This window comes from Protopterus annectens, chromosome 3.part1, assembly GCF_019279795.1.
Source record: "Protopterus annectens isolate FY-2018-M chromosome 3.part1, PAN1.0, whole genome shotgun sequence".
In the NCBI taxonomy this organism is placed as follows: Eukaryota; Metazoa; Chordata; order Ceratodontiformes; family Protopteridae; genus Protopterus; species Protopterus annectens.
In genome coordinates, this window is record NC_056732.1 from 1,711,181,579 (window position 1) to 1,711,203,390 (window position 21,812).

The following is a 21,812-nucleotide window of genomic DNA, read 5'->3' on the forward strand; positions in this document are numbered from 1 at the left end:
TGGTTAAGTGAGGGCTCAAACCTCATACTTTATTTCACTTTGTGTAGTTTACTTCATGATGTAGATATGTAAATATTAGGCTGTGGTCCGTTATTTCAATAGTGCACTTATTAATTATTAGCGCATTGAGTTGAAGATGTCAAGAAGGCAAGCCCTTCAACAAACCAACAATTCACAATAACATATCTCAACTCATTAACAATATAGTTGACAGGATGGTACTATACCAAGACACACACGTGCTGCACTCCTCAGTGCATGTGAATGAGATGCTAAAACTGAGGTCCTGTCTGCTTGAGCTGGTGGTAGCTCAGGTGGATGTAAAAGATCACGTGGCACCTATTGAAAAGAGCAGCAGACGTTCCCAATGTACTGCCCACATTTTTCCTAGTAGTAGAAATAGCATCTTAGGTCTCCTCTTAGAAGAAGCCACTAGCCTGGTAGGATTAACCTGGTCATGAAAAGATAAATAAGTTTATTTTCTGCATATAATTACTGCCAATCATGAGCGGACAGTTGATCCGCTATGGTGACCCCTAACCGGGAAAAAGCCGAAAGAAGGAGAAGAATTATTTTATATTTTTATGCAGAAGGAAAGGCAGTCCAGGGACTGCCGGCTCTTAGTGTTCTTTATTTTTCACCTGCAGACAGGGGGTACCACAGGGATATAGTGACACAAGAGTAACAGCCATTCTGGACTGAGTGTGGCTTTCTGCCTTTTGCCCCATTATTTTTGTATATTGTCAGTATAAATAAATTGTAGATAAAATAAAACCATATATATTCTGAAGTGAATCCTCTGAATCCTGCCATGCCTATAAGATTAGAAAATTACTTATCTGGCAGTTCTAGAGGCACAACAGGTAGTATAGATGTTTTTTATCCAGAAGGCTGTGGGTTCTATTCTCACACCAGGTAGATGGATTGCTGACACTGCAATACAGCATAAGGAGGGTGTTGTACTGCTGAGTATGTCATCCTTTGGAAGAGATATTAAACTGAGGTCCCATCTGCTTGAGTCGGTGGTAGATGCAAAAGATCCCACAGCACCTAGCAAAAAGGTTAGGAGAAGTTCCTTGATGCCGTGGCCAAATTAGCCCTAGTAGAATAAATATCACCTTGGATCTCCCCTGAAAAGAGGCTTATTTGGACTAACCCAGTCAACAAATAATAAACAAATAATTTATGAGGGGAAAGACATCAATGAAGTATTTATATCATGCGAATAAAATGAAAATATTCATCAGAATGATAGTTTATAAGACTATAGAAAAATGACATTTTGAATACATTCCTTATTTGAATATTCAGTGAGAGGGAGAAAAAAACACTATGGCAGAGCTGACTCAAGTTTGATTAGTGGCTCACGCATGTGTTGTAGGTGGCACTAGAGGGACTGGGTGAAGGCTGCTGCACACAGCTACAGTTCCCTTGAAAGAGGGGCAGAGTATGTAAATGCATTTGGGGGAGGGAATGAGTGTGCTCTTCTTCAAGCTGCTACAGTTCCCTCGCAGGAGGGGCAGAGTATGTAGTTGCAGTCTGAGGACGGCATGAGTGTATGCTGCACCAAGCCTCTGATTGTCAGTAGCTTTCAGTGAGGAAGTACACAGGACCATGTAATTGCATAAGGGTAAGCATTAGTGGCCCTCCTCAGTGGTGTGAACTGCAAGCCCCCCCACCCATTGGAGCAGGGATTAGGCCATTCCAAATAAAGCCTTGATTGACAGGATGTTGACAATAGGCACAAGAGACACTTACTGCTGCCTAAATGATAGCCCTATCCAGATCACTAGCACCCCTGTAGTGTACTGGATGTATCCCTAATACTGGGGAATTTAATGCGCTTACTGGGAGATGCCTGATAGTCAGCAAGCATAGCAGCAAAAAGGATATAAAAAGGAGTGTAATAACATGCAAATGTTTTCAGACGGCATTCTATGACTGTAAATATATTTATCCTAACACTGGATGCTGGTAAGGGGTATGTTAAAATGTGTAATATGGGATACTGTGTACATATGATCTTGTCCTATGAGTATCATCATCGCTTTTTAATATTCTACCCATGTTTTCAAATCATTTATCATAACTCTGCTCATACTGAGAGTCCCCAAGACTAAAATCTGCCATAACTATGCTAACACACACACACACACACACACACACACACACACACACACACACACACACACACACACACACACACACACACACTAAAAAGCCCTACACTCAAAAAATAAAAAAAAAAAATAAAATAAGAAGAAAAATAATAAAACACACATATATCAGATAACCGAACTGTGGACTGCTAACAGTGATTAATCATCACTGAAAATAACAAAAACAAATAAAAAGTCTCAAACCCCTCAAACACGGAGCACCACAATAACTTACAGATAACTGAAACTTTAAAACAATATAACTGTAAATCAAGACAATTCACATGCATAAAAAAGAAACTTCTCAAACATTTGACACAAAATAGACACCTCCCAAAATCTAACCCCATAGAAAATAAGTGTAACATGATTAAAGCAAAATCAATCAATCAGTCAATCAGTCAAGCAATCATATAGCCAATGTAATCAATTAATACTAGATAAAATAGCAAAAGAATTGCAACCAGATAATCAGAAAATGATAAACTAGGACACCTACCTTGAAGCTAGCAAACTACAATGGAAACACTATAGTGCAAAAGACCACAAATGTAAAATGCTTAACTATGACATACTGCCCTAACCCTCGTTGTATGTCAATAAAATTAGAAATTAACTAAAATATTAAAAAAGATAATAAAAAACTATGTCAGAATAGTAGCAGAACCCACTATGATACATATGTGTTCATAAAAATGTAGCAGACACTATTTGAAGTCCCATTTAATGGGCAATGTATGCAGCTGCCACAACCAAATCAATAAATGGGAAACAACATTTCAAGTTAAAAAAAGGGAAACAAATAGTGTATTTGGAGGGATTAGTTTGTGAAGTAATTGTGATAAAGCATTTCTTCAATAGCTTGACATCTCTATTTAGATCCATCATCCTGTTTGAATAATAAAAGCTGTGGATTAAAGGAGGTCAGCGCTTGTCACGGCCGGAATGTTAGGACCCAAGGTTGAGCACCAGCAGTGAATAAAACTGTCTGGGAAAAGAAAAATGTCTTCCAAGGAATTCTAGCACTGAGGTTCATGTATTTAACTGATAGGTACTGAGAAGCCAGAAAGGGGACAGCTGTGGAACTTGGTAATGGCATGGAAAATTTCTTACAACCAACCTCAAACATTTGCTCTGTAATCCATTCAGCAAATCAGGAAGAGCAGATCAGAAAGAGCAGACAAGTTATTTCCTAAGTTATTCTTAGCAAAGAAGGAGAAATGCTAATCTTGACAGGAGACATTGTTGAGAGCTGGAACTCCTGTAGCTAGTGGACATGCAGTTGTCTGAGGTAGCAATGCCATACGCAGATGATGTAGCTCAATCCATTTCAGTGGATGATAAAAAACAAAAAAGATGAGCGGACTTATGAAACTAACTCCTTTATTGGTAAGTGCTTTTGTTGGCATAAAATAAGCCACCTTCTTCAGACCATAAAAATACATACAACCATATAAAAACCAAGACTGCTTTTTATACCTTGTGCTCTTCCAATCAAGCAATCAGTTAATTAAGTAAAAAACACTCAACTATTCAAATTAAAGGCACAAATAACCATTCTCCTGCTGAACCCAAAAATTTGACTTATATTAAATGACATAAGTCAGTAAATAATGATCACTATACACCATTCTAAGTCAATATTAAAAACTCCAACTAATCTTCCTTATAAAAAAATGATATTTGCTTTAAAACTAATACCCCTTAACCCTTATATATAGAGATTTGTCTATTAAAAGCCAATGAATCTGTTCATTCAATACAGCCTGTTGTATTTATCTAGCCAAGGCTTTTATTTTAAGAAGACATTTGATAGACAAATACTCATTTAATCCAGGCATAATATATGCCATAGTACGAATCTGCCATGCCAATTCTGTTTCCTCCAATCTAAGTTGCCATGGGCCTCCTCTAATGTTATGATCAAGCTTTTGCAATATAAAAAAATTGAACTTATGGTCCGGGTAATCTATGATATGCCTTGCTAGGGTATTTGTACTAATCCGTCTATCAATACTGTATTGATGTTCGTATATTCTTTGCTTAAATTTACGTTCTGTTTTGCCAATGTAATAACCTTCACATTGGTTACAAACAGCCCCATAAACAACCCCTTGGGAATCACAAGTGTGTTTACCTCAAATTTGGTAGGTCTTGTTTCTTATAATAACCTTGTTGGTTTCTTTAATATGTTTACATTGAGCGCACCTCCCACATTTAAATATACTTCTCAAAACTCTTTTTGGTCTCTAATAGATTTTTCAAATTAAGACATCTTCTATATGTTATAGATGATGTTGTGTCCAACCTTTTAAACAATTCATTGTCCTGTTGTATAAGAGACCAATTTGTCAAATAATTTCCTTGATGCTTCCCGCATCAAGAGAATAAGTTGTTAAAAAACTGCTTACTACATTCAAACCTTTTTCTTTCCTCCCAGAAATGTTGTCAATACCTGCATCTAGTGGGGTTGAATGGTGTTGCTTGTCCTGTACCAAAGGCTGAAAATAACCTATTAGTCTTTTATTACATACCTCCTCCGTCATTTGGTCAATTAGGGGTAAGGGGTATGCTCTTTTCAAGAACATTGATTTAAGGAGATCACACTCCTCTAGAAAGTCATCAAACTTTGACACCATCCTCGCTGCTCTTACTATCTGCCCCTTAACCACTGCCCTTTTCTGATGGAGGGGGTGGCAACTTGTAAAATGTAAGAACGCATTAGAATAAGTAGGTTTCCGATGTATAGTGGACCTGTATTGCCCATTGTTGTAATCTTTACTAAGATGGATATCCAAAAAATGAACCTCATTTTGGCCCACTTGATATATGAACTCCGAAAATGATGTAAATGAAGTCATTTCAGATATAAACCCACTAATCATGTCCACTGGCCCCTTCTACAAAAAGAACATGTCATCCTGGTATCTTGTGTACCAGGCCACATGTTCTTTGTATGATGCACAATTAAATAGGAAAGACCTTTCCTAATATGCCAAAACACTATTTGCGAAGCTATTCCCACATGGGGAGCCCATTGCAATACCACTTTTTTGGAGAAACAATTTATCTGAGAAAAGCACATAATTGTTCCCTAAAATTATTTCAAGGAGAACTTCCATCAAATTAATTACTTCATGTTCCATTCCTCTTAAATGAAGGACTTCCCTAACCCATTCTATTCCTATTTGATGTGGAATAGAGGTATAGAGGTCCTTAATGTCTACTGTTAAAAAGATATGATGTTCGTCAAACTCCAATGCATTAATATTTTCCAAAAAATGGCAAGAATCTCGGCATATTTGTGTTTCTGATTTTACAAATGGTTTTAGCTTGGAGTCTATTAACTTGGCGCAAGCATACGTCACTGAACCCCTACAGTCCACTATAGGTCTAAATGGTGGACTATTAACATCTTTATGTATTTTGGGGGATCCAAATAATGTTGGGACTACTGGGGCTGGCATAGTCAAAAAATGGTGCAAATACACATCAATACTCCCTTCTAAAAATAGGTCACTCAACATGCCATTTATTTTCTTATATGCCCCATTGAGTTCGTTCTGGCTTGCGCTCACATAAACATCACTATCTAAAAGGCTGAACATACTTGTTTCATAGACCTGTTGGTCCATAAACACCAACCCCCCCCTCCCTTCTCGGGTTTCATAACCCTCACATTACATACATTTAGCAGTTTGAGAATATCCCGTTCATATTCATTAATATTTCTATTTTTATTACAACTTAACACAATCAAATATAAAAAAATTGAACTTATGGTCCGGGTAATCTATGATATGCCTTGCTAGGGCATTTGTATCAATCCGTCTATCAATACTGTATTGATGTTCATATATTTTTTGCTTAAATTTAGGTTCTGTTTTGCCAATGTAATAACTTTCACATTGGTTACAAACAGCCCCATAAACAACCCCTTGGGAATCGCAAGTGTGTTTACCCCAAATTTGGTAGGTCTTGTTTCTCTTGATGCGGGAAGCATCAAGGAAATTATTTGTAAAAATTGGTCTCTTATACAACAGGACAATGATTTGTTTAAAAGGTTGGGCACAACACTATCTATAACATATAGAAGAGGTCTTAATTTGAAAAATCTAGTGGAGAGACCAAAAAGAGTATTGAGAGGCCAAACTGGTATGTTTAAATGTGGGAGGTGTGCCCAATTTAAACATATTAAAGAAACCAACAAGGTTACTTTGTTTGTTTGATTTTGTGTGGAGCTTTTCTCCCTGAGCCTCCGTTGGAAATGTTTTTTTCACCCAGTTGGACTTTCCCAGTAAACAATTGTAAAAACAAAATAAATAAAATATTTACATTTATTAAGTGGCTGTCATCTATATGGGAGCCATTCACTACATTGAAGAGGTATAATGTCAGATCATATAAAAAGTTGAACCTATGTGCTACCAGCTATTGTACCAGTACAGAAAAGTTGGTAGCTTGTTGGATGACTTTGCAGTACAGCAGAGAGTGGGATTTCACCCTTTCCCAAATGTACTGTGATCTCAGAGTTGGCATACAAAGTATTAGGGGTGTTGATGGTGCAGGGAGGTTTGCCCCTATATAGAATGTATTTCCATTTTAATTATTTATTTATTTTTTTGTTTTTCAACTTTTTGCAATTCAACATTTTGAGGTCGATCTACTGGGATTTACATTACATCTGTTTGATGTAATGGGTGTAGTCCTTATAAATATATAGACACTCATATTTATTGATTTGATAACTGGGTAAGTGGGCTGATCCTAGTACCATTTTTGGCCATGACTCAGTGCAAAGGCAAAAGCTGAGATATAAAACAAGCAACTTACACAGAAAAGGATCACAGCAAAATGGGATATCAGTTAAGCAAGTGAAATCAGTGAACAAGTATTGTTATTACAGCATAGTTATTATACATGTTTACACAGGTTAGACATTGCTTATCTAGAAAACAAATTCAAGGTTTATAAAGACAGGTACACAGTGATTGAAATTAGTTATAGTCACTCCTACCAGAGTTGAAATTAATATACAGTCTATACAAAGTAAGAGCTGAATTATTCAAAGCTTAACAGAGATTGCAAGAACATTAACCATTGTCCTTGAAGCAATCACGTTACCTTACTGTGGAGGTGATTGAATAAGGCTGTCTTGAACCTTACTCAGAGGGGAGTTTATTCCATAATGCTGGTCTGAGTCTGGAAAAGCACATTCTTCAATAGTTTTTTTAAAGGGGGAAGGCCTACTGCAATAATGTATTTTGGACTGTATCTCAAGGTGTGTAGTTGATCACTGAAAGTTTTCTATTTAGAGGATATATATATATTTCTAGATATATAATCAACATAATAGTGAGGCAATATATAGTCCTAACCACCAAATGCCAGGTTGAACAGATACATTTTAAGAGATACCTTGAAACTTTCACTAGTCAGAGCCAACTTCGGTCACACAGATATGAAGTTCCAAAGTAAGGGCCACTGGAAAGCAAAAAAACAGCTGACCTGTTCTATCCAGATAGATCCCTGAGACCGCTAGCAGGCCAAGGGTGGTAGACCACATGCTAGAAAGAAGCTGTCACTAGACAAGAAGTATCTTAAAGTAAGGGTAACCCAAGTTATGGTAGGGTAAGACAGGTCAGGACCAGTGCCTTGTAGTTGATAAATGACGAAATTGCTAGCCACTGCAGAATCTGCAGAACTAGCATAACTTGGTGGTAGTTAGCTAGCCCTGTAAGTAGCCATGCTTCAGAAGTCAAGCTCTGATTCTAGAAGTTCTAAGAAGAGGGTGTTATAGTAGTCTAGCTGAGAGGAGACTAAAGCAGCAATCACCAGTGGAAGATCTGTTGATGGAATAAGAAGAGGGTAATGAAAAGTTGAGCTGATCCTCAAATATATTAGCATCATACAGGTGACCTCTGCTGCATGCGTAGATCCTCAACAAACCGTATTGCATCAGCCCTGTTACACATCCACAAGTCCAGTGGTATTGTCAAGCCTGCTCAAGGGATCTCTATCTGTTTTGCAACATACATAGAAAATGTTGGATAGATAGCTATTTATCATTGAGAATAACTCTTCTATGGAACTATTTTCTACTCCAGATAATGAGGAGTACTTGTCTTACTCTGTTCAAATGTAATTTGGATGAATGGACGGGAAACTGCAAATTCACCCCCATTTTAGCCCCCATGTTCATCATAGATAGGGACAAGAAGTAAATGTCCCAGCATATCTTTGTTCTGCACACCTCTGAGTTATTTGTATAAAGAATATAAGGGCTAAAAACTTCCATGGGAAAGTAAAACTAAGGTTCTTAAGATCCTCTTAGATCAACAGCTTAGTAAGTACCACTGAACCAATGTCACACCTAAATTCTACACCTTCAACATAAATTACAGTTTGTCTCGAGTATAGATTATATCCAGAAAAAAAATCAAGCAAAGGACTTTTGAATGGTGACATGAATGGATATAGCCATTATCTTAGAAGTACTGAGTTTCAAGTGATTACTGACCATCCATTTGTGGATGCATTCCAAGTTTAAAACATGTTTATTTACAGCAGACATAGAATCCAAGAGAAAGGAAGAGCTACAGCTGTGTGGCATCAGTGTAACAGTGACAGTTTAACCCTCTCTTTTGGAACTTATACAAAGTGAGCAGCAACATTAATAAAACTGAGCCCTATGCCCTATTAATTCTAGACACGACCCTTTGATTATGACTAGAAAAGTATCAGGCAAAGCATTGTTGTATCAGGGAAGTAAATAGTGTGGGAAGAAATAGCCAGGGAATTGTTATGGCTAGGCTTGTATAGGCCCTTGGGCCATTAGCCTAGTACCAACCTATGAACCTATGAACCTGAGATATCACAGTAATGACTCAAATTATCAAACAGGATTCCATTGTTTCCTATGCCAAATGCCAAAGAAAGATCTAGAAGGACCAGGAATGACTAGCAGTGATGGTCTCTAATCATAGGATAATTTTACACCTTAACAGGGGTACCCTCCTTGTTATATATGGACCAGAAGTTAGACTAGAGAGGGTCATAGTGTTAATTAATATTCAGATAAGAATGCAATTGCCTATAAATGGCCTTCTGAAGACTCATACTAGCAAACAGAATCAAGCTTCGTGGTGCATAGTGTAACTGCATAATACTATAGTACAACTACTTAGATAGGTAGGGTTCTAATCTCAGCACTGACAACTGTATGTGTGTGTTTGTCATTCAGAGACAATAAGTTCTGCATAGTTGTATGCAAAACATATTTTATGATTGGATAGGAGATAGGAAATTCATCTCAGGGCTCACTTTTGTGGCTCTGCTTGACAGGGGCACAGGAAAATAATTTTCTTAGGTGGCGAAAGCCAGGGTACCTTTATGGATAGGCTTACATAGGCCCTAGGGCCAATAGCCTAATACCTACCTATGAACCTATGAACCTATGATTGATCTATGATTATGTACATTATCACCATCTAATTGAACTTCTTAAGTATAGAGTGAGCCATTTGTAGGAAACAGCTTATTGCCCTGATAAATGACTTGGTTCAACAATTCTTTAGGTGCATAGATAAGTACTAGGCTAGCTGTTTTGTGTGCCGTTTTAAGCCTAACAAATTTCTTTTTTAAAGGTGAGAATAAAACTCTGTATCTTGTATTTGTGAGGTAAGCAGCTTAACTATTATGGCAACCTTCAACTCCAACCAAGTTGTTATTTGTTTGGAGGGACAAGAGTTCAAGCCATTGATGGTTGAATACATCTTGTAAGCTAGAGCAATGCACTCAAGGGTTAGGAGTTGGCATAATGGTTATGATATTTACCTCCCATGCAAGAGATGCAGGGTTTGATTCTCACTGAGGGAAATCAGCTAAGCCTAAAATGGTCCACAAGGACAGCTAACATCGTACTTACTGATGAACCTATAAAGTGGAATGTTAAATTCTTGAAAAGAACAAGACAGGGACCTCTCAGTAACACCTCATCATGACTGCCACAGTATGTGATGGAGATAAAATTTAGCTACAAAGTAAGTGGCAGCAAGTTCACATTCCTTAACTGAAAGAGTCCTCCTTTGGCAATACAGGATGGGCTACTGAGCTCACCCACCGTCATTAAGAGTGCTGCTAATCTATTTATTGCTTCTGAGATTTTCTGGGACAAGAATAAAGACTTCTTCATAGTGGCCTCTGCCGAATAGATGGAATAATGCTCATAGTCTTCAGGCACCACCCAAAGTAGAGCCACCAAAAAACAAATCAGGATATGGTTTGACCAAGAAAAAGGCTGCATTACCTAGTCTCTGATCTTGACATCAAACTGGCATTCCAATCCCAGAACGTGCTCATGTATCTGAGTAGCACAGGTGATCAATGGAAACATGAATCACTTCATAATACAAAGGAATTCTTTAAGAAGAGGTAGTGACTCTACATCCACCCAAATGTTGATGCCAACCAGAAGCAGCCATCTTGGTGGAAGCAACACAGAGGAGATGAAGTCAGTAAACTGCTAAAGGAACATCGTTGCACTATCTGTTGCATGATAGACAAGGAGGTACTGACAGGTCACTCCCACTCCCGAGTCCCGTGAGATACTGGAAGGAGTTGTTTTCCCCAAATAAAGTCACCTTCAGCTCAGTGGTGGCTTGGTAGCATATTACCAGACCACCAGACCTAATGGTCCCGTAACACAACAAAACCAAAAACCCAAGTGTCACAGTGGCTGCAAGAATAGGCCAAAAGTTGGCATCCAGCCAGGTTTCAGTTATGAGTAGCAGACCAGACTCACAAAGCAAGTCTGACACAATAACAGGCTTGTTTTTGATTGATCTTACATTCAGGCAAAGCATCTTGCAGGAGTTTCAGAAAGATATTTCCCGCTTACAGAAAGTGGGATCCATGGCTACTCATCAAGCAACTGTATTATGAGTATCTATGACATGTTTTACCCCATGATCAGTGTTAAGCCAAACTTACACTCCACAAGACGTTGATGCAGGAGTATCAATCACCTGTCATATGCCTTTTGCCAACGCTCAACCTTTTGCAGGCAGAGTTACTACCTGAAGGTAGCCGGGGGAAGGATAGATGGTCTCAAGTCTGACAAAATACCTTCAGTATAATGAAAACCCATAAGTAAGCAAAGAAAGATTAAAAAAAACTTTGCAAAACAGTAGAATGAAGTAAATATACAAATTAATGCTACAAAAGATATAAGCGACTACAGTGGTCATATATTCTGACTTCTCATGCAATAAAACCTAGTGGGCACCCTAAAAGAGATGTAAGAGCCTAAGCTAGACTACAATATCAAAGAGTAAATAGCTAAAGCAAGGCTTAGAAGCTGACATTAACTACCATGCAGCACTTTATAGTAATAATTAATGTAGGTACTGTTCAGTACATAACAGAGTATCAGTGTGGGATCACAGGATTTCTGCCACATATTATTTGGCCCTTGTTTTTAATGAATGAGAGTTGGAGAAACAATTCAACACAGCATACTTCTCACTTCTCCCTAATTTTGCTAAATATTTTTGCCTTTTTCCTCATAATTTTTTTTTCTGGTAAACCACTGAAGATTACAATCAGTTTAAAAAGCTAGATTTTAGAGTTTCATACTTTCTTTTTGTTCAGAAAATGTACATTGATGCAAAACATGTTGCACTATTAACATTTTTTCAGTGAATTAAAGTAGATGGGTGGTATGGTGGCACTTCTTCACCTCACAGCAAAAAATTCTCCAGTTCATTTATCGGCTGGGGTGCCTTTTGTGCAGATTCTGCATGCCCTTCCTGTGTTTGCATAGGTTTTCTCCTGGTGCTCCGGTTTCCTCTCACATTCCAAAGACATACTGCAGGTGGACTGGATACTCTAAATCAGACATAGGTGTGAGTGTGCATGCTAGCGTGTGGTAGAGAAGAACAGACATGGTAGGGCTATCCACCTGACAGTGTGAACCTTGACTCTAGGTGATTGTCACTATTGAAGTGACACCCCAACCCCCTGCACAAAAATTGGGAAAAGGGGCTGTGGATGGATGGACAGATAGAGTAAAGTTTAAAAATTGTTTCTGAATTTGGATCATAGGCCTCCCATTATTTTTTGGATTTGTCCAGAATTCTTGATTTGTGAATCTGAGAGGTATGCAGCAAAGGATGGTCTTGCCTTTTATCCTGTTTGTGATTTTCATAAACAAGATATTAAGGTGCAGTCAGGGTCCTCAAAGTATCCAGTCTGGGGGCATAATGGTGGAGCCTTTATTGTTTGCAGATAGACTTGTCCTCTTATCCTCAGTTGACAACAATGTCCAGCATAAACTGAAGCAATTTCCTACTAATTGTGAAGAGGTTGGGAATGAGTACCTCCGGACCAGAAGTCATGGCCAATGCATTTTAAAACATGGATCGCCAGCTGCTGGTGAACTGGAAAAGCTGCTTCAGTTGGAAGTAACTTGAGGTTTTGTTAATGAATGAAGGTAGAAGGGATTAGGGGATTGACCAGTTTGGTGGGTAAAGTGGTGGCAATATTAGACTGTGGTGGTGAAGTGAGAGGATGAAACTCTCAGTTTATAGGTCACTCTGTGTCCCCACCCTTAACTATGACCATGAGCTTTGGGTAGTGACCAAGAAGATGAGATGGCAGATGCACAGAGAAGGAGTGAAATTCTTTCACTGTATAGCCAGGATGACTCTCTTCCACACGGTGAGGGCCTAGTAAGCTGGGAGATCTCAGATTACTGCTGCTGCTTCTCTGTGTTAAGTGAAGTCAGCTGATATGGTCTGAGCACTTTCACGGGGATGCCCCCTGAGTATCTATACTCTGAGGTGAACAGGCATAGAAAACTGGGAGAAAGAGCTGGGGAAGATTCAGAATATGTTGGAGGGTTATATCCTTTAGTTTATCTGATGTCTGACAGGATGAGTTGGTGACTTTTGCTAGGGATAATGAAGTCTAATTTGTATTGCTCAACTTGCTAACACTATGCTCCTCTCCAGGGAAAGCATTTAAATGTATGGATGATTAAAAGCAGGAGTATGTGTTCAGTTTTAGGTCTGTATGCTGTCATATTTACATGTGTGTGTACGTATGTTTGTGTGCATGTGTGTGTGTGTGTGTGTGTGTGTGTGTGTGTGTGTGTGTGTCTGTGTGTGCGAGTGCGTGCGCGCCAGCTCGCTCACACTTGAGTGTGTCTGAATAGGTCTGTGTTTGTGTGTGTCGTGGGTACATGCTTGTGTGTCTATGTCTCTGTGTCTGTGTGTAACTTTGGATTTGTGTGTGTGTGTGTGTGTGTGTGTGTGTGTGTGTGTGTGCGCGTGTGTGTGCGCACGTCCACATGAGAGCATGAGAGCATATATACAAATGTATATCTATATACTTACCTACTATCTATGGTGTTAATTTGCTAGTTTGTGTCCCATTTGATTATCTTTAATGTCATTTTGTTTGACCTGCAGAACTGTTTGGATGTTCCTGATATGTTGAGAGAGACAAACATCAGTCGTTTCAACCTTACTGAAGAGGCTGTTTATCATATCCTCTGTGTCACTGTCTACCACATGCTGAAAGGTGACTGCATGCATGTGCTTCCAGATACAGGCTTCTTCTTGGATTATATCTTCAGAAAATTTGACAATGAGTCCAAGAACATGACATTGGAAGGTACAGCTGACTTTTGACTCAGTTATTGTATTAATTGTGATGTATTTTTCCCCTACTGTCTGCTTTTAGATTACTACAACTAGTTGCTGGTGTAAACTTGCAATGAATAATACACATCAGTGTGGATGTTACAGGGAAATAACTAACTACACATGGAATTGATCTTCCCTACCACTGGAGAGTATGTTACTTCCCTGAAATTCTCATCTTGGAGAGTATGTATGCTTAGAAAACGACACCTGAAGAATTCTTTTTAGTTATGTTCGGTGTTTAATTTTCTTTTTGTTTTTATTTTTATGTTATTTTTAATGGGACAGAGAGAAAACTAGCTTATTTTTTCTTGCATTCAAAATATGACAAAGATAGTATACTCGGCTGGGTTACTTTATAGAAGATATGTAATTGCATTTTATTTCATTTCATTGATTGATAGGGTCTTACAAAGGTCAAAGCCAAGATAACCATCGGAAATCTAAAGCACATCAGCTAATACTGGTGGGACACTAGTAATATATTCCAGGCAAAAAAAATCGCACACCCATCCAGTCTAGTTTTAAAGGTTGCCAGAGAAGCATTTTGCTTAATACACAAAAGGGCAGCTTATTCCTAAAACAGCTGATACCTGTTGTGTCACCTGGTATTGTTAATGCAGAGATACTTGTTGTGTCACCTGGTATTGTTAATGTGGAGATACCTGTTGTGTCACCTGGTATTGTTAATGTGGAGATACCTGCTGTGTCACCTGGTATTGTTAATGTGGAGAAACCTGCTGTGTCGCCTTATATTGTTAATGTTGAAATACCTGTTGTGTCACCTAGTAATTGTTAATGAGGAGATAACTGTTGCATCACCTGGTATTGTTAATGTGGAGATAGCTGTTGTGTCACCTGGTATTGTGTCACCTGGTATTGTTAATATGGAGATACCTGCTGTGTCACCTGATATTGTTAATGTGGAGATACTTGCTGTGGCACCTGGTATTGTTAATGTCAAGATACCTGCTGTGTCACCTGGTATTGTTAATGTGGAGATACCTGTTGTGTCACCTGGTATTGTTAATGTGGGGATACCTGCAGTGTCCCCTGATATGGTTAATGTAGAGATACTTGCTGTGTCACCTGGTATTGTTACTGTCGAGATACCTGCTGTGTCACCTGGTATTATTAATGTGGAGATATCTGTTGTGTCACCTGGTATTGTTAATGTGGAGATACCTTTTGTGTCGCCTGGTATTGTTAATGTGGAGATACCTGTTATGTCACCTGGTATTGTTAATGTGGGGATACCTGTTGTGTCACCTGGTATTGTTAATGTGGAGATACCTGTTGTGTCACCTGGTATTCTTAATGTGCACGTACCTGTTGTGTCACCTGGTATTGTTAATGTGGAGATACCTTTTGTGTCGCCTGGTATTGTTAATGTGGGGATACCTGTTGTGTCACCTGGTATTGTTAATGTGGAGATACCTGTTGTGTCACCTGGTATTCTTAATGTGGAGATACCTGTTGTGTCACCTGGTATTCTTAATGTGGAGATACCTGTTGTGTCACGTGGTATTGTTAATGTGGAGATACCTGTTTTGTCACCTGGTATTGTTAATGTGAGGATACTTGCTGTGTCACCTGGTATTGTTAATTTGGAGATACTTGCTGCGTCACCTGGTATTGTTAATGTGGAGATACTTGCTGTGTCACCTGGTATTGTTAATGTGGAGATACCTGTTGTGTTACCTGGTGTTGTTAATGTGGAGATACCTGTTGTGTCACCTGGTATTGTTAATGTGGAGATACCTGTTGTGTCACCTGGTATTGTTAATGTGGAGATACCTGTTGTGTCACCTGGTATTGTTAATGTGGAGATACCTGTTGTGTCACCTGGTATTGCTAAAGTGGAGATGCCTGTTGTGTCTCCTGGTATTGTTAATGTGGAGATACCTGTTGTGCCTCCTGGTATTGTTAATGTGGAGATACCTGTTGTGTCACCTGGTATTGTTAATGTGGAGATACCTGTTGTGTCTCCTGGTATTGTTAATGTGGAGATACCTGTTGTGTCACCTGGTGTTGTTAATGTGGAGATACCTGTTTGTCACCTGGTATTGTTAATGTGGAGATACCTGTTGTGTCTCCTGGTATTGTTAATGTGGAGATACCTGTTGTGTCACCTGGTGTTGTTAATGTGGAGATACCTGTTGTGTCACCTGGTATTGTTAATGTGGAGATACCTGTTGTGTCACCTGGTATTGTTAATGTGGAGATACCTGTTGTGCCTCCTGGTATTGTTAATGTGGAGATACCTGTTGTGCCTCCTGGTATTGTTAATGTGGAGATATAGGTTTAATCCTCCAAAATGAGTGTTTGCTTTAGCACTGGACGAGAGTCTGCTCAGTTTACCTCCTAAATATAATATTTTGAAATGGGATGTATGAAGTGCAGCTTCTTCAAATGGGATATAAATAGCTGTCATTATGGCTTTAATTATTTACAGTGATAATCTACAATTATGCTTTTAAAACAACACAAACATTAGCAGATATACTGCAAGATTTGATGTCTGTGAACATAAAACTCTTGTTTTCCTTGTTCCCTTTATAAGAAGTTGTGGTAATAGTGCAGTAGGAATAGTTGTAGTTATCCTGAGCCAGCTGTGATGTTAAGACTATCTGAGCAGATGTCACATGGTGATATTTTACACATTATTCTGTATATTTTTGCTGTCTTTGTTAAAGTCATCACTGAAATGTATAATGTAGTCAAAAATATGTTACTCATTAAAATGCTTTGATCTTTTTTGAGTGGGGATGGCAAAGTTCAGCATGTTACAGTTTTGTGGCTGTATTGTGCAACTTTCTTTGACAGCTTGCATTTTGTTTTTTGAGGTAAGATTTTTAAATTTCTTACTAAACACTGTGATGCGTGCATTCCATACGATCTGAGGAAGGCTTATTTTCCGAAAGCGCTTATTGGAAGACTGAGGACTGCTTGTTCTATGTTATATTCTTTTATTAAAGTTTTGATTTTACTATTAAGTTTTACTGCCGTGGTGGACATCAGGAGTTTTTAGTAGTGTTTTCCTTTTCTCTTCCACATTGGTGTCCTTCACAGTGTAATAAAGTTTTTTACCTAGTCTAGTTTTAAAGGTTGCCAGAGAAGCATTTTGCTTAATACACAAAAGGGCAGCTTATTCCTAAAACAGCTGATACCTGTTGTGTCACCTGGTATTGTTAATGCAGAGGTACTTGTTGTGTCACCTGGTATTGTTAATGTGGAGATACCTGTTGTGTCACCTGGTATTGTTAATGTGGAGATACCTGCTGTGTCACCTGGTATTGTTAATGTGGAGAAACCTGCTGTGTCGCCTTATATTGTTAATGTGGAAATATCTGTTGTGTCACCTAATAATTGTTAATGTGGAGATACCTGTTGTGTCACCTGGTATTGTTAATGTGGAGATAGCTGTTGTGTCACCTGGTATTGTTAATGTGGAGATACCTGTTGTGTCACCTGGTATTGTTAATGTGGAGATACCTGTTGTGTCACCTGGTATTGTTAATGTGGAGATACCTGTTGTGCCTCCTGGTATTGTTAATGTGGAGATACCTGTTGTGCCTCCTGGTATTGTTAATGTGGAGATACCTGCTGTGTCACCTGGTATTGTTAATGTGGAGATACCTGTTGTGTCTCCTGGTATTGTTAATGTGGAGATATAGGTTTAATCCTCCAAAATGAGTGTTTGCTTTAGCACTGGATGAGAGTATGCTCAGTTTACCTCCTAAATATAACTTTTTGAAATGGGATGTGTGAAGTGCAGCTTCTTCAAATGGGATATAAATAGCTGTCATTATGGCTTTAATTATTTACAGTGATAATCTACAATTATGCTTTTAAAACAATGCAAACATTAGCAGATATACTGCAAGATTTGATGTCTGTGAACATAAAACTCTTGTTTTCCCTGTTCCCCTTATAAGAAGTTGTGGTAATAGTGCAGTAGGAATAGTTGTAGCTATCCTGAGCCAGCTGTGATGTTAAGACTATCTGACCAGATGTCACATGGTGATATTTTACACATTATTCTGTATATTTTTGCTGTCTTTGTTAAAGTCATCACTGAAATGTATAATGTAGTCAAAAATATGTTACTCATTAAAATGCTTTGATCTTTTTTGAGTGGGGATGGCAAAGTTCAGCATGTTACAGTTTTGGGGCTGTATTGTGCAACTTTCTTTGACAGCTTGCATTTTGTTTTTTGAGGTAAGATTTTTAAATTTCTTACTAAATAGTGTGATGTGTGCATTGCCATGCAACATTAGGATGTGAGTATGTGTTTGATGAGGAACTCAGAAATAACAGTGGAGGTGACAAACACATTATGAAATCGTGTAATTGCTGTGGGCCCTTCTTTGCAGATATTTTCTTTTACTCTTACAACTTGCATTTTATAAAGCAAAGGCTGCATTTTCGTTTTTAAAAAATGTGTATATGCATGTGGCCTCTGTTTTGGCTGTAATTCATTCTGCAGCTGTAAATAACATGTTAAAAGGTTTGCATTATACAGTGAAAAAATGGTGACATTATGATACTTTTTCTGTGGCACATTGATGAACTGCATAAGTAGATGATTTTGTTTTTTGGCAGGCTGTCTCTCTATGCATTAATGAGCCCATTTGGAATTCTATAACCAACAGACTTTGTTCACTTTTTTTTCACTTCATTTTCAAAGGTAACTGCAAAACACAGTTTAGATGTGAAAATAGAGGTACTGAGTCATATTTATTAAAACACTCATTTGTTTAGTTAACTCCTTGTCTATATAACATACAAAATGTTTGTTTCAGGGCAGGTCTTTGTCAGAATATTGAATTAACTGATTATTGAAACCAGGAAAATCGAATCTTGGAATGTTGAACCTGCTTCTCTTGAAGCTGGCATCACAAAAAACAGTGTTTTTGCCCTTTCTACACACACATATAATAGGCAATGGTTGTGGTGGTGCAGGGGGGCTTGCCTCCCTGCAAAAACACATTTTTTGTGATAATGTTTTCCAGAGGAAACGTCAGTTCAATATTCCGAGATTAGATATTCTTGGTTTCAATAATATGGCCATTTGATCTTCTGACATATATTCTTCAGGAGTAACACAAGAGAAAAGAGTTAGATATTTTGCATTGACAGTTCATCACCAACAGCCATAAAAATCATATTGAAGGCTCATAAAGACCAACAGACAAGAAACAGCATGGAGGCTGGCAAGCTGGATGTATTTCTTAATAACATGGGTGATAAATGACACAGTGGAGGCTGGGATCCTAATTAGTGACTGTTTTTTTTTAAAACAAGAGGAGGATGAAGGGCTGCTGGAATAGGGCTGGTATCTGGTACAATGCTGTGAACAACATAAACACTCCGAATATGGAAGAACTGGAAGGAAAATCTGTCACTCAGGGGACTGATAGAGTTTCCTTCTGGTCTATCCACATTACTAGGTTATTAGTCGTAATAATGCACACTAGCCTTGTTTTGGTTACAGGTCTGGTATTTCACTAAGGAAGTGGATGAAGAAAGTGGATAATACAAAAATGTTTCCTTGTGGTATCATCAGAACAAAACAAGACAGAGTCCTAAGGGCTGTAAAGCCACAGCAGACTCAAGCCTGGTACCCTAATGCATGGTGTGATTTGACATCTATGCAGTTCCACTAATCCATCCATCCACCCATCCATCCATCCATCCATCCACCCATCCATCCATCTATCAATCCATCCATCCATCCATCCATCCATCCATTTTCTAAAGCACTTATTTTGGTAATGGTTGCTGTAGCAACAAGCCGAGAAGGGTAGACTGGACTGCATTATTTCTAGCAAAAGTATGAACTTATTCTATGGGATACACAGGCATTTAATGGTAAACTGAGAAATACAATATGCCCTGGGTCTGCCAGTGGGGATAGTTGGTACACCTCCCATAAGAAGTGCCTTTTGGGTATTCTCACACGGTGTCCAACCATATCAAACTGACTCCTTCCAATATAGCGAAACAGGAACTTTAACAAGATTTTCCCTTTGTCAAGGAAAGTGAATTCAGCTACCTAGGAAAGAAATCTCATTTCTGCTGCTTGTACTAACAATCTCATTCTCTTTGACACAGCCCAGAACTCATGCCCATACATGTGGGTGAGTGATAGGACTATAGGTAAACTGAATGCTTCATCCTATGGGTCAATTCACAATTCACCATCACACTCTGGAACAATGTCTTAAGTTCTTTCACTACTGCATTAATTCACTGACTCAGCTTCTGATCCCTACTTTTATGTTTGAAAAAGACCCCAAGATAGTTAAACTCTTCAACCTGAGGTAGCTGCTCCCGAACACCTGTGAGAGGATTTGACTCTTGTTTGGAAGAGAACCTTGATGTCCAAAATTTAGTGCTGCTGATTTTCATCTCAGTCACTTCTCATTCAGCAGTGAATTATTCCAATGCATGATGGAAATCTAAGTTACTTAAAACTAGCAAGCCAATATCACCTGCGTACAAACAAGATTGCATCCTCATATCCCCATCTCCAGACCATGACTCTGTCTTAATTTCATAGGTGGCTACTAGACAATGACCAGTTAAGCCTTTTGAAGCCTACCCACTGCTGTGCCTCTGGTATACCCAAGTAGTTAGTCCTCCTGTCCATAAAAAGGTAGTTTGCTTTGATAGTCTGTTTATGAAAAAATCACAAGTAGGAGGGGAGATAATATGATGGTGTTGTATGCTCTCCTTGAATGTATTTGATTTGATGCTGAGGATGTGGAAACAAACCTCAGCCCTCAAAGAGAAGGAACAAATGACATGCAGAAGGAGCCGTGGGACCTCATACTGTCACAGCACTTCCTGCAAGGCATTCTGGGTTACATGGTTTTTGCCTTCATCAGATACACGAAGCATATGAACACAATACTGACAACCTCCTATGACCACTCTGATATCTATACAAGGGCAAAGTATGAATTCATTCCTCTGCAGTCAGGATTCAATCTACATTGTGCCATCTTACTCACAGGCCTAACTACTTGGTAAAGACCTCTTTCCAGCACTCTGGCATATACAGTCCCAGGTATAAAGAGTAGTGTAATCCTTCTGGATTGGAGCACATTCTGTTTCCCCCTTTTAAAAGTAGGGTCCACTGTCTTAGTTTTTAAATCAAGAGATACTGTGTCATCATTCTACATATCAGTGAAGATGCATAGTAACCATATCAAGCCAGTAATGGTCAGCTCCTTCAGTATATCCAGCCAGATATCATCCATTCCCAGCCAGATCCCATCCATTCCTACAACCTCACTAAACCAGAACCACTCAGTTAACACAATGACCTCTTCTACAAAACAAATCCAATTCAACAATCTGCTTCTTTGCCTCATCAGAAGAGGGCATGCCTACTGGATACAGGAATTCCTCAGAATATTCTGTCTGTTTCTAAATAATGCTGTCAAATGAGGTCAGCATCGTGCAGTATTGCTAAGAACAGCATGGCCAATATGATGCCCCTGCTCCTGAATAATTGTACAGTTTACCCAAAACTAGCCCCTATGAAAGCTGTTTTCCATAGCTTCACCAAACTCCTTCCTTACCTAGGTTTTAGCTGTGGTGACTGACTTACCTGCTACCGTCCTGACCTGCATGCACCTAATGGTTGAAGTTAGGTATTTTCCCTCGCACTGCACAGAATTCTTCTTTTTTATATCTCATGTTTATTAGGTTTTGACAAACAAGAACAATAAACATAAGCAAATCACATCAAGAAATTATGACCAACACTACCAACATCAGTACTCCAAAAATAATTATCTTCTTAGATGTAACATGACTAATACCTTTTACCTAAGAAAAAAATTATACTACAAACGTTATGACAATAAATAAAAGCAGAATGAAGCAAAGTAAAATAATGGAGACCAAGGGCCTTGACTTTGGTCATCAGGGTCAC